This window comes from Lolium rigidum, chromosome 7 (assembly GCF_022539505.1).
Source record: "Lolium rigidum isolate FL_2022 chromosome 7, APGP_CSIRO_Lrig_0.1, whole genome shotgun sequence".
In the NCBI taxonomy this organism is placed as follows: domain Eukaryota; kingdom Viridiplantae; phylum Streptophyta; class Magnoliopsida; order Poales; family Poaceae; genus Lolium; species Lolium rigidum.
The window spans coordinates 309,450,424-309,464,434 of NC_061514.1; the positions used below are offsets into that span (position 1 = coordinate 309,450,424).

A 14,011-nucleotide genomic window follows, 5' to 3' on the forward strand; every position below is an offset into this window, starting at 1 on the left:
TATACAATCTTCGGGCCCTCGACAAATCTATCATCAGTTGCTATTGTCTGTAAGTGATTTATTTATATAAGTTGAGAAGTCTTTAGCTAAGCTCCTTCATTATCTGCAAATTATAATCTTTTGTGCGCTATGTTATGCAGATCGAAGATGCTCGAATGCAAAAGGGATGAAATCACGGACATTGGGTTCATTGACCCGGACACAATGCATGTCAGGACCATAGAAGAACCCCTCTATAACAGGGATACACCAGAGACTTTGCTAAGGTTTTTGAAGCGACAACATGACAAAAAGATAATACTTTGGCCTTACAACTTCCAGTGAGTGTTACTCTCTTATAACACATTGTATTTTGCTCACCATATGTTAAAATATTAACTGATGACTTATATATATGACACTACATATTTAAACTTGTGTAGGTTTCACTTTATTCTTATCGTCATTAAAATGTACGAAGGAGAAGTTGAAGTCTTTGACTCACTAACCAAAGAGCCTATACTATACAAGTCTTGTTTTCTTATGCTCAAAAGGTAATTCAAATTCTTATCGGGTTTTTTGTGAATTTCCTGATATCAACTGATTGATAACTCTTTTGTGCATTTTCTTTTGTCGGGCAGCGTATGGGAAACTTTCATCAAGGAAGATCAGTCCTTTCAATGGGCACCGAAGCTGATATGGCGTGCGAACAAAGTAAGTAGTAGTTACCTAGGTCCACACACCTTTATCATACTTGATTATTATTTGACTGAATTATATTCTTGTATAGAAATGCGCGAAACAACCACAGGGGACTGATCTATGTGGATACTACGTTTGCGAGTACATCCACAGAATTGTCAGCGAGAGAGCGAATAATGAAAGAAATAAAGAGGTACGAAAACAATATTCACAAATTTACTTTGTTACCATAAGATGTGCTGAGTTTCATGTATTCATTTATATCTTATTCTTTTACAGTTGAGAAGAAAGCGGGAGAAGATCTCAATCGAGGAGCGCTTCAAAGCAATTGGCGAGGAATTGTCGGGATTTTTCCTTCGGGGAGTCATACCACCATCCGGAGAGTTCCACTATGCATAAAGATCTTCTCCCGCTCCTCGATTGCTTTGTGTATATATAGTTCGACTCGGAGTGTACCACTATGGTACATGTAATAGATAGTATGCCTCGGAGAGTACCACTACGCATGAAGATCGATCTTCATGCATGTACTACTTTATTCGGTGCATCGACTTGATATGCATCGAAGAGTACTACTTATGCAATTACATGTGTGTTATATTATATGCACCAACTTGATATGCATCACCTTGATCTTCATGTACTACGTAAACCCAAACGCGTTTCTGGTGCATCGACGTGATACGAAACGCTCTGATACCCCTAAACCCCTCCTAAAACCCTAAACCCTGAATTCTCTGCCGCGGCAGAGATTTCTGCATTTTCTCTGCCGCGGTAGACAACCTTTGGTACCGGTTTGTAATACAAACCGGTACCAAAGCTCCCTCGCCGTGCGCTCTCCTGGGCGCCCACGTGGAGGCGCCATTAATACCGGTTCGTAAGGAACCGGTACGAAAGGTGGGGGGGGCTTTTGTACCGGATCTTTTATACCGGTTGAGAAACCGGTGCAAATGGCCCTTACGAACCGGTATAGATGAGCGTTTTTCTACCAGTGAAGGTACAAGGGTACAACCGTACATGTATCGACAGATGTATTCCTATACAAGATATACACTAGACCTATGTTAACAGCCGACACCATTATTCATGGAATTTCGGTCCAGTCTTCACATCGACGATGGTCTGCTCCCTCGTTCAGGCTACGGGGTGTGTTAGATGATAACAGTCGGTTACGGTTTCCTTGTATAGCACAAACCGAACCGGCCTAGGGTTAGCCCAGATTGTCTTGTACTCCAAGTTGTACGTACCATGTATAAATACTCCAGCAATGAGAAGGTCGAGGCATGCAATTGCAGCCCGCATCTATCAATCTTCACAAGCTAGTCCCAAAAAACATAGAATTGCACTTAAAAAATGAAGGGAGAAAGAACCACACCGCAAGCCATCGAACCACTGCCGGTGTAGGGAGGAACATGACATGCGTTAGAGCATGTCTAACAGACCTCATAAATTTCCGCCCCGTAAAACACGTGTAGAGGGTCCTGTATATAAATCGCGAGTACTTTTAACCGGACAAAAACGCCTCCCGTCTAGCAGTCCCCGTATACGAAAACTGTAAAAGAGGAATATGCTTCTTTTTCATCTCTTCGCGCTGCAGCCCCGCCGCCGGACCTGCCGCCCCACCGGACCTGCCGCCCCGCACCACCGGACATGCCGCCCCGAGCTGCTGCCACGCGCCGCCCCGCCGCCTCGCCCCGCTTCTCAGGCCGCCATGGCCCCCGTCGCCTTGTGCCGCCTCGCCCCGCTTCTCAGGCCGCGGGCGGCCCCCGTCGCCTTGTGCCGCCTCAGGCCGCCATGGCCCCCGTCGCCTTGTGCCGCCTCAGGCCGCCATGACCCCCGTCGCCTTGTGCCGCCTCAGGCCGCCATGGCCACCCTGGCCCTGCCCCGTCGCGGCGCACCCGCCCTGCCCGCGCCGGCGCCAGTTCCGCCCCGTCCCCGCCAGCTCCGCCCCGAGTGGGAGAACGCGGAATTTTGCTTCAAAATTCATCTAGTTTTTTCATTATTTGATAGAAATCTTGATGGGTTGAAAGAAATTGGTAGAGATTTGATAGAATTTAGAGCTCGTTGGCTAGAATTGGTCGCCGGAGTGGAGTTTGTTTGGCGGCGGCGCGGCGAGGTCCGGTGGTGCAGAGTGCAGTTTTCACCCCCTACAAGCCCCGAGGGAGAAAATTCCCAGGGCCCTGTATATTTTAGATACGGGGTGAACCGTTTAGGGGGCCTGCTAGACGGCCATTTTCACCCGCACCCCGTATACCGCCGTTATTATACAAGTCCAGCGTGGTTTAGGTGGTCTGTTAGACATGCTCTTAATAACTCTCTTGCATGCCAACTTTTCATCGCTATCAGCAGGCCATTCCACCTCCCTCTCACGTCCCACCCGACCAATCCGCGGCAACGATGGATACCCCGCCTTTCCTCCATGGAAAAGGTACTTGTTTTTGCTCGTCCATTCTGATGAGACAGTCGAAATTTCTCAAAGGGAGGCAAGGAGATGTCTGTCTAGTGCGAATAAAAAAAATCTAGACCCTAGCCTCCTCGTACCGGTATTTACTTTACTAGCAATGAAAGGCGCGGCGGCACGCCGCGCCATATGGTGGATGGTTAATAGTAATTTTATGGTGACATTGTACTTGCATGGGATTCAGATGCGAAAAATAAATACATGATCCCAATTTTTCCATTCTCTTCTTATATGTGCTTCCTAAAATGTCAACCATCTTTATTTGCTTAGTGTAGAATCAAATTTATGGCACCCGGTGAGGAGAGTACATTCCAATGTTTATGACATTGCTTTCTGCTGACACTGAACTTCTTTCAACACTAAATTTTTACATCTTTCTTTCGACACTAAACTTTTACATTTTCTAATATTCTCAAGTTTATAACGGCGAACCAAAACTTATGAGTAGTTGCAACTCTTAAGGCGGGCTCTCATTTTTCCTAGTCTTCTCTCTCCTCTTGACAGTTGCGCAGATACTCCCGTCACCTCTCCCATCCTCCTCCAGCGGCTCCACCGGCTGGAGTAGGGATTAGAGGGGTGGTCAGTCTTCTCCTTTGTACAATAGATTAAGTTGTAGGTTTGGTTTGCCGCTATGGCTTCTTGACGTTATGTCGTGTTGTGGATGATGATCTTGGTCGCGGTGGAGCAGCGACCCAGGTCGTCCGGCGCGCTTTCCTGTCGGATCTCCATGGTGGAGGATGGTAGTAGAGCATCGATCTGGCGTCGGTCTCAAGAATAAGCTCGAGGCGTCACGGATGTTTGCGGTTGCTTCCAGAACTGTCCATCGTGGAGGTGGACTGAGGGTTGCAATCTCACCTCAACTGCCGTTGGAGAAGATCTTAAAGCTTCACATGGAGAAGGTCATGAACGATAGCGATTTTGCTTTGTAGCATGTGTGCTACCTGCGCTGATGGGTTTTCGTCCTCCAGGCCGGCGTGCCAAAGCAGAGGAACTTCAGTTTAAGCATGACTATTGCTTCGAAACTCTGAAGCACCAACGGTGGAAAAAGACTGGGTCGCTTTTCTCAGTTTATTTCAACATTCTATTTGTAAAGTGTGGGAACCATTATGTACTTTCTGTAATGCTTAGGGTCCTGCTTCTGAAGTTGTCCCACCACAGTTATTGAAGCTTCTTGGTCTTTTGGACCTTCTCTTGTTCAAAAAAATGTTGAGTGCAACATGTTATACGCCCTTGAGGCAATATTAATATTTGCAAATTATGAAATAAAGCGGTGTGGGGTAGAGGTTCACTACGTTTGGCCCTTGTTACATACAGTGCGAAAATAAAAGAGCGGCGCTAATTTTATTCATGTCCCATTACATAGTCCACATGACAGTTTAGCCGAGATAAGATATTGCGGAGAGTTGGTTGCGTCCAGTTTAATATAGAGTACATCTTAATAGCCATAGTCTAGAAGTAGAATGAAAAAGACAGTCTTTTTTTTAGGGGAACCACACATTTCATTAGCTTTCAATAATAACCAGTACAACGTGTGGATCACAAGGCTTGCCTAGCGAAAGATAACGACATGGTTCCAAATTAGAAGAGAATTTGGCCAGGTTATGAGCATCTACATTACAGTCCCTTTTTTCATGTGTAAACAAAATTTCATCAAAACGTGGTATCATGGCTTGAATCTCCCATATCACCGAGCTGTGGTGACTTCTGGATCCTACCTCGATTGCATCGATCACTCCAGCACAGTCCGAACTAACATGTACTCGTCGGACACCAATATCTTGAGCAAGGGACATGGCTTCCCGACATGCCAACGAAGTGTTGGAGGATCAGATATAACGTCTATGATCACCGTGCTGGAGCCCTGAAAACGGCCAGTTTCATCTCTGCACACCACTGCCCACGCTCCTCTCTTGGAAACCTTAGCCTGTGCACCATCAACATTGAATTTCAGACAACCTTCCTTAGGCGCAGACCATCGCTGTGGGAGCACTTTCCTCTTTTTAGTGACTGGCATAGCAATTTGCAGCTCTTGGAGATAGCTCATGACAAAACTGAAGATAGATAATGGGCTGTGAAAAATCCCTTCATGTATTGCCTTTCTCCTAGCTGTCCAGATCACCCATAAGACAACCAACACTTTGACAAACTCTTCATGTTTCAGAGTTTCGATCAAATGGAATATCAACTTCTTGGCATCGCTAGTGTTATGAGTTAAGTGTCCTAAGATGTACAAAGATAGAAGAGGACTCGGGGCCCAAACATATGGGCCTTGAACAACAGAACCGGGGGCCATAGCGAAGCAACCTTGTTGCATACACCAACCAAATAGTAGCTTGTAGACAGTAAAAACACAAGCATAAACAAAATCGCTGACAATAGAACCACCATGCTCTTCACGTTAAGCTCACGAACACGTGCCCAGGAACCTAGTCATCAGCATCCGAAAAATGTAACCCTTTCTTCGACCTGGGTGCTCACCATCACCGGGATTGTTGCGCTTCATTCTCCCAATGGCATCAGAGGCAGTCTACAATAGAAATACATGGCCTGTCAGAAACGCAAAAACACTGATATCCTGCAAAGACAATACAATTATACCTCATCAATAACGGAAGCTGAATATGTTGCCTGCAGTCTGTGGCGTGAGATCCATGGATAGTGACGGAGTTGATGTCTCAGCAGGACCTGGAACATGCTTTGGGGCTTTAGGAGCAGGGATGCCAACATTATCCTGACCTACAGCTGAACAATCCACTCCTCGCAAGACAACATTGGCATGGACAATCGGCTCAACAATTTGTACCTGGAGGTAGTTGTGCAATGAGTCTAGTTATTCACGTCTATGAGTAGAACAACACTGAATTCTCAAGTAAATCCTTGGGCACTGCATTAGTCAGTCCTCTTACACTTGACACAAGCAGCGACACCTCTTTTCAGACGACAGTTTCCTCACGAGGCCCAAACAAATAAAGATCCTTTTTTTGGACGACCGTTTCCTCAGGAGGCCCAAACAAATAAAGGTCCGTAAATTTGGCAGCGAGAGGAACTTCTATATGTTACAAAATAGGCATACATTAATCTTCAGCTATTTTTCTGAACAAAATCAAAGATACTGAGACTGTGTTTCCTATTTGTAGAATAAAAAATTTAAGATGCTAACTCTGCTACTGCTTGATCAACATCAGTTGTGAGGATCATTCAAAAATACACTTCCACTAAATATGGAACTAATTGCTGCATTTAAATTTAAGAGCATCATCATAAGGGCTTGGACGAATAAAAGTTTATTCAGTACATAACTACCTTGGCTGATCCAGAGCATAGTGAGCAACTCTTGCAAATACTGGCTGATAAATTATCGAAATAAGACAAATCTAAAATAAGAAACATTTTTGACCTTTGAGCAAGAAGACAAAAATAATGTAGCTCAAAACAATCCGTATATGCGAGTTCAATGAGCTCTTACAATCCATTGAACCAAACTGCATCTTTATGGCGTGGCGGCACGCCGCACCCATGGTGCTACATTTTTTTAGTGTGCATATTTTGTACAATTTGAACTTATTGCAGAGGTCATATAAGCAGATGATATAAGTAAAAACATTAACAAAGCTAATGCATATATGGGACACACATTAGTTTATAGCAATAGTAAGCCAGAGGACGCTTGTTTACTGGATTATATCGTAGATGGATTTATATTGGAAGGGGAGATTATCTAATATTTCTGACCTACACTACGATAACATAAGGAAGGTGATCTAGCTATTATCCAGCTCTGCTACCTGTCTGTGCCTTGTGTCACTGTCCTCGTCAGAAAAGAAGATGATGATTGTTTCCCTCTTTGGCACAGCTAGGGCATGAACAAATACATTAGTTGTGTGCTATTCATACCCAGCTAAAGCGGCAGATAGGTGACTAATATTTTACACCACGATTTGTGGGCACGCCTTGAGACAAAATATATGTTTTCACATAAACTACTTGGTTCATCAATTTGGGCTCTTGCCTGTTTGACCTTTAGCTGGAGTTCAGTTGATCTAGATTAATTATATTTGCTGCAAGGGAAAGAGGATGGAATTAATGCTATTTGATCTACTGCAGCCTATACCGTTCAGTTGAAATCTGTCCCAACAAATTTACGTGGCCAGATGCAGTGATCTATTTAGCTGGGAATAGTTCAGTTGAAGTTTTCTTCTCATTTCCTGCACTGTGGACAATGAGTATACATTTAGCTGCTATTATAACTTTGCAAGTATGGTTTTTTCTATAGTCTAGAGAAATTATCAAAAATGGCAATGAAATACAGTATGCAATAATCAAAGAATGCAAATGAAATAGATAATAAATCGTATGTCATGTTAGATAAGTACCCTGAAAGAAGAGTATTATCTCCCAACGTGTGCTGCCAGAGGTGCAAATGGTTATGTATTGTAGTAAGACTAAACGGCGCGGAATCTGCTTTTCAATCTGACTCTGCCCTCTATTCGCAAGCACGACACCGCTAATCCATGGTCTGGACTGCCATCTGCTTTTCAGCTCACGTGTCCATCCAAACGATTGACGTGGCCATACGATCCAATAGAAGCAATGATGCGTTTACTACAAGACAATTAAAAAAGGCCACAGGACCCACTGCAATCAGTAATCAACAAAGAGAACCTATACTTCATTTTGCATTGCATGGCTGGTTAGGAGGCGATGATGTGTTTTTTTTTTGCCTTGCATGGCTCCCTGTCGGACCACCCACATGCAGCTGTGGTGTGTTTAACTTTTGAAACTTATAAGTACTGACAGGGCTGCTGCAAGTGCATTAGCGGGGCTGCTTCTAACATTTAAATCGGCACGTCACGCTAATCATCTTTGACGGATGTCTACACATCAACGAAGCGGTGGAAGATTCGTGCAAGAAAAAGGTTATTGACGACTTGACGGCATGCATATATAGAAGATTCGTTTGCTCCAACTAAAAAGCTACTACATGCACTGGTTATTATGCTGCACCCCACGGCAGAGGCGGAAGTTAAATAAATCAGAGCGGTCGGGCAAATCGAAGCCAAAACTCTATCAGGGAGGTGCAGCTAGACGTAGAGAAAGGAATCTAGTTAAAAGAGACAAGTGGGATCTTACTTTTCACATGACTGCATGTCCACGTATATCCACCTTAACGTTTTACCAAACTCCATTAGCCACGTGTCAAGTATTTAGGGCGTGCTCACCTACCCATGTGATCACCAAGGTTTATTTGATTGTAGTAACACTGAAAAATTGGCAGGATGCAGAATAAATTATTGGGTCTTTCTTCGTGCTTCAGGGATGATGCATATATCGACTGGACAGGTCGATTATGGTTTCTTGGCACACAACCCTCCATTTTAATTATATGAATAAAGATTGCATAGCTCAGTAAGCAAAATAGATGATATGGCACGATATGGTTGATTCAAACTATAACACCTGATGGAAGAGACAGCGAGGATAACTGCAAAGTTCCATGCAAAGTAAGAGCTATAAAAGGAGAGGACTAAAGTATCACATTTTTGGACAGAGTAGTTAAAGTAACTGAACATAAAAACGTATATATACACAGGCAATTGCAAGTTAACTGAATCTCTAAGTTATAGGCAATTGTGTAAGCATATCTGAAGTTATAACCAGGATAGATATTACCCAATAGCATCACTTGTGACAAATAGCACAGTGTAGGACATTTCCTGCGCTGTATAATTTCTATCTATCCCGGTTACGGTATAACCAGGACAGAGCAAGTAGATGGCCAACAGCAGATTTGGCAGCAGCACTCAGTTGCAGCACCTAAGACTGAACCATGCGGACATAAAGGTGGGGTAGTGAGTTGATCGAACAACGGTTATTTAAAAAAAGGGAAATTAGAGTAAAGATGTTCTTTATAATATATACCTGGCGGCCTATATGACCAAACCTAATTCTTATGTAAGTTGTCCAGTCTTTTGATCTCTGTCTTTTCAGATGCTTTGACATAATTCTGAGGAAGGCTGTTTGCATATCCAAAGGCAGGTCAAACCATAGAACTTCAGGTTTTGAATGCAACCAAAGAAACAATAACTCGGTGAACTTAGAAATTTATTTGACCAAATAAGAGAGACTTTTTATCAATTGCTATTTGTTGAAACAATATACTTTTGTCTAGCTAACGAAAACAGGAAATTAAGAACTTCCTTTTGATCCACGAAAAGAGGCGTACAGGGGGAGCTGACATATTAGTTTGTACCTACCAGTACTGAGATGTTTTTGCCTAATTTTTGCAAGTATTATGTTGTTCTTGAGGACACAAAGCTAGAGCTTCCACCCGAAAAATTATTTTGATAACATGTTGCTACTCCGGATAGCAAGAATAGCAACGGATTCTGAAAAAAACTTATCTGAGGTAAATGTATCCCTTTCCACTAATTTGCTACAACTAAGTTGGTTTGAACAAATAAGTCATATGTGAGAACATGATGCATTTAGTGTTCTAAGGCATGAAAACACTTAGGAATTAAGTCCTTTGAGTAAACCGACAATCAAAATTCCAAGGACTACACTCTTTTGCTTCTCCCAAACAGTTCAGCTACAGATGAGTTAACAAAGTAACTTGGATGAGAAATGGAAAGCTATCTTGAAGTAGAGCAAGTATGCCCACCTGTAATGAAGACTTTTTTTTCCTAGCATAGAACTTGCATACAAAAATAGTGATACAGATACAATAATGCTCAGCGGGTTTAATAGAAAATATATCCACATGTACTTAATTTTTTTCGTAGCACGGAACTGGATACAATATATTGTTAACACGTTTAAATGATGGAAGTTAAATATTCGGTGTCGTCTAAAATACGACACCACAACATGCAAAAAGAACATAATCAAATTTACAACAGCTAAGTATAGGATAGACATAGTTTTTTTTTGAACCATATTCAACTTAAATAATGGAATCTATAAAATCAGATATGTTGTGGATCAATAATGAATGTCATATAAATAATTATTCTCCACACATCTATAGTAAACCATTGTAAAGGAAAATAGCACATGAGGAGCTCTGCAACTCGCTGGGCCTCAATGCTTTGACCATCGTTATCCCAGCAAGTATTAGCTACGCGAATTATCTGAATTGTCCTAGCAGTGATACACATACCGGTACCAGTACACCGGTTCAGCCACGGTCTTCTGCACACCACCTCACCTGGCCGTCGTCCGGGTGATGCGGGCAGCGGCCACACAACGCCGCGCCCCCAGACTCAGAGCAGGCGGCGATGCTGCTGGTCATCCAGTGCCCACACAGCGAACCAACCAGCAGGTCGCGGACCGCCGTCCAGGTGAGGAGATGTATGGGAGAAGCCAGAGCAAGGGGCGGCAGGAGAGCCTCGGAGACAGAGGAGGACCCGACCGACGCCACGGCCGCCGGCCAGGGGGCGCTCACGGCAGTGGAGAGATCCGGCGGGGAAGATTTTGGGATAGGCACAGCAGCTTAGAACAGGGGGAGGATGGTGAAGGTGTCGACAGGGACTTTGTGGATGGAGCCCGTCATCGTGCCCGCATCCGCTTCCTTGCTCGTCTGCAACCCGATGGATGGATGTAAGAAGGGGAAAAAACAGAGACAGGAGAGGCGGATAGTGGAGGAAAGGGGAGGTGACGTGTACCTGAGATAGAGACGATGGCAGGACCGCTGCAGTGGAGGTAACCCACATGCCCTGAAGCGACGGCGACCACGGCTGCACGGCGAGAATCTTGTCGGTGCAGCCTAGGAAGACCAGGCAAGCAGGAAAAAGACGCTGGAGCCTCAACGTAGTAGAGTCGGCGACAGTGGAAGGGAAAGAGAAGAGCCTCCCTCGCTGCTCCCTACTCGCCATCCGGTCTCAATGCCGACGGCATCGCCGCCACTCTAACTTCCTCCCGAGGTTGCGCGGCGGCCAGATCGGCGCGCGCCGCAGCCATGCCTTGGCCTGCTTCGGAAACTGCGCGATGCCGCTCCTCTCCGCGTGCTGCTCCCATCACCGCTATTTGTGCAGTTGAGATCTCCGTGTTCGGCTAGGAGAGGTCGGGGATTGGGGAAACTCGGGCGGGAACGCGAATTATCCTTCTGTTCGCCGACATAGCAACACAACACCCTCCTTCTAGCCCCCGCCTCCCCTCTTCTCTCTCCTGGATAAAACGACTGTACACCTGGTTGAAGTCTCGGCGGAGAAGCGGCGGCCAGGCGCCCGCCATCGCCACTCTCACTGTATCCCCATCGGGAGGAATACCCGCTCATGGAGCGCCAAGCCTGAGGGCCGCCGCCGGGACCTCATCCGTCCATGCGCCCCACCTTGCCCATGGCGTCGTCGTTGGTACCAGGGCGGCCCGGAGGCAAGCCAGTGCTCATCGATCCGGAGCAGCAAACATCGATTCTGGGAGTGAAACAAAGCATATCAGAGGGAGAGAAAGAATAACACGATGTAGGATGACTGGATGAGGCAGGCGTACCTGTCAAGCGCGCATGGTCTTCCTCATCACGGAATCAGGCTGTCTCCGTCCTTGGGGTGTCCTCTGAAAAGGTGAGGCTAGGAGGGAGAAAGGAAGCGGCGCTCGAGAACTGCATACACGAAATCTGGAGAGGAAGGAGGCGGAGCCAAATCGGCCCACCCGGAGTCGCAGAGGAAGAAGAGCGGTGACGCCGCCGCCGGCCACGGAAGGGCTCGTTCCGTAAAGAATTTAGGAAGAACACGGCGAGAGAGACACGCGTAGAGACACATGTCAAAAAAGAGGTCAAAGCGGTGAGTAATACCAGACAAAACCTGAATCTGATCAGGGGCCCACCACAAAAGGCAGAAGACACATGCTTAAGCTTACCAACAGGACACAGCGCTAAACCAAAAAGGAGGAGGACTGACCAAATTGTTCCTAGAAGAAAATTTCTACAGGGCACCAAAACTGCACCTAGAAGAAACCCTACAGAAATAAAACTATCAAATAGCATACGTGTTAGCTCCACATTAATCCCCAAAAAAATTCAAAATTATCACAAAAAAGATGTGTGTTCCCAAATAGTATAGTAGTTATTCGTTCCTCCATTCGTCTACCTTCCCAAGAAGAACTCACAAAACATTTCTCTCTTCTAGCATCCTACTTATCCCTGTCGCCAGTAAGCACGGATAGCTAGGAAGACCAGACAAAGGCGACCATTGAGCCATTTAAGAAATGTGTCCAGCCCATTTAAGAAATGTGTCCAGCTGAATCATACTGTAGGTCCATGGACGCCAGACAACAACCATGGGGCAAAAGCTCTTCCTGTCGCTCAAGTGCATCCGCCATGAGGACGAAGATCTCCGGTTGGTTTCTGTCACCTTGTCCGTTCGTTGCCTCATAAGACGGAGTTACCATGTTTTTGTCCGCTTAACGTCTCGACACATTTTCAAGGGCCGGCAAAAGGCCTCGATGTAAAATAGCGACGGCGGCATAGCAAGCAGAGAATAGGGAGCAAGGCTACTACATTGCTGTGATGGCGATGCCCACCCCTACCGGCGCTTCCACGAATAAGATCAGAAGAAGGTCTCGTCGTAGTAAGACGACGACGAAGAAGCGATACGGTGCTGCAGAGGGAGACCACACCGTCGTCGTGCTAGGGCGCCCTGATATCATGGATGCTCACTCAAACGAAGCGATGATCCTGCCCTCCCTACAGAAACTCCGTTTCGCACTGCTGGCTCTCCCATACCAGACATAGCGGTCTGATTGCGGCAAGGCGGAAACCCCAAGAGGTATGCATATGATTAAAATCAACAAAGCATATAAAGTATACATCCGATTGATACAAAAAAATGCATCCTTACTTTCATGATGTATTAATTCCTACAGTTATACATTCTATGACACTTGCGGGTAACATCCAACTGCACAGTTATGCTTACAGAACTGCTGAATAAAAAAATACACCCTACATGTGGGAAAATATGCTAACTCGGTAAGTTTAGCATGTATATATTGTTCATATTTACAACCCTTGGGTTTGCATGATGTATTAATTCCCAAAATTATACATCCTATGCACTTGCGGATAACATCCATATCTGCAACATGTGGGTTGCAAAATATATTCAAGTATTTCTTTGTGGTTAAAACGAAAAAATGCATCCTATTAGCACGCATATGCTAATGCCATATGCTTAGGATGTAAAAATGACCAAACATACACCCTACTATTATACAGCAACATGAGTATGACTATATAATCATACTGTTGACGTCCGAAACCCACCGGCGAGCAACGGCTGGCAACACGAAGAGCCGGGAACAACTCAGAGCTGCGGCTGGCCCTGGTCCCTCGCGCGACGGCCCGCAAAGACTCTGCACACACGTCCGATGCTGGTGCAAGGGCGTGCCACCTGACCTATACCTGGTCGGGAAGGTGATGGATTTGTTTCGCTTAGGTTTCTGCATGGCATACACGTAAACATTAAATACGAGCCTCGATCGGCTCTCAGGTTTTCCCGTGAATCGGCTCAAGGAGCCGATCCACCCATGATTCGTAAAGGGTTTACGAGAGCATGGTGGTCCTGCTTGATCAACATAAAGCTAAAACGATCTACAACGATTTAGGGTTTTCACCGCATAATCGGAACATCCTACTCGTGATTGAGCCTAGCAGCCACGCACGGTGTCAATAAACCAACCCTAGATAAGGCCTAAAAACCAACATGAAGTTGATCCCGGAACATCTTATCTAGGGTTAGCAAACTGCACCCTACATGCCACCGGATCCTTCAACCCGTTTGCAAGGCCTAACTATGCAGATATTAAACTAATCCTTGAAGAACAAGGAACAATCATAACGGATCGGATCTACTAAATAATGATCAAGCATGGTGC

The 14,011-nt window shown here is 45.3% G+C and overlaps 1 long non-coding RNA gene across 3 annotated transcripts; it reads right to left on the bottom strand.

The window, feature by feature from the left end:
* Positions 1-5,297: 5,297 nt before the first annotated feature.
* LOC124675640 lies at positions 5,298-7,571 on the bottom strand. Of its 3 annotated transcripts, none has more exons than XR_006993365.1 (3): positions 6,928-7,571; positions 5,741-6,191; positions 5,298-5,669 (listed from the first exon to the last, which is right to left on the bottom strand). It is a non-coding gene; the product is annotated as an uncharacterized LOC124675640 (long non-coding RNA). The 3 variants fall into 3 exon arrangements; XR_006993364.1 differs by having other exon boundaries at positions 5,741-5,945; positions 6,049-7,571; XR_006993363.1 differs by having other exon boundaries at positions 5,741-7,571.
* Between the last annotated feature and the right edge of the window lie 6,440 nt (positions 7,572-14,011).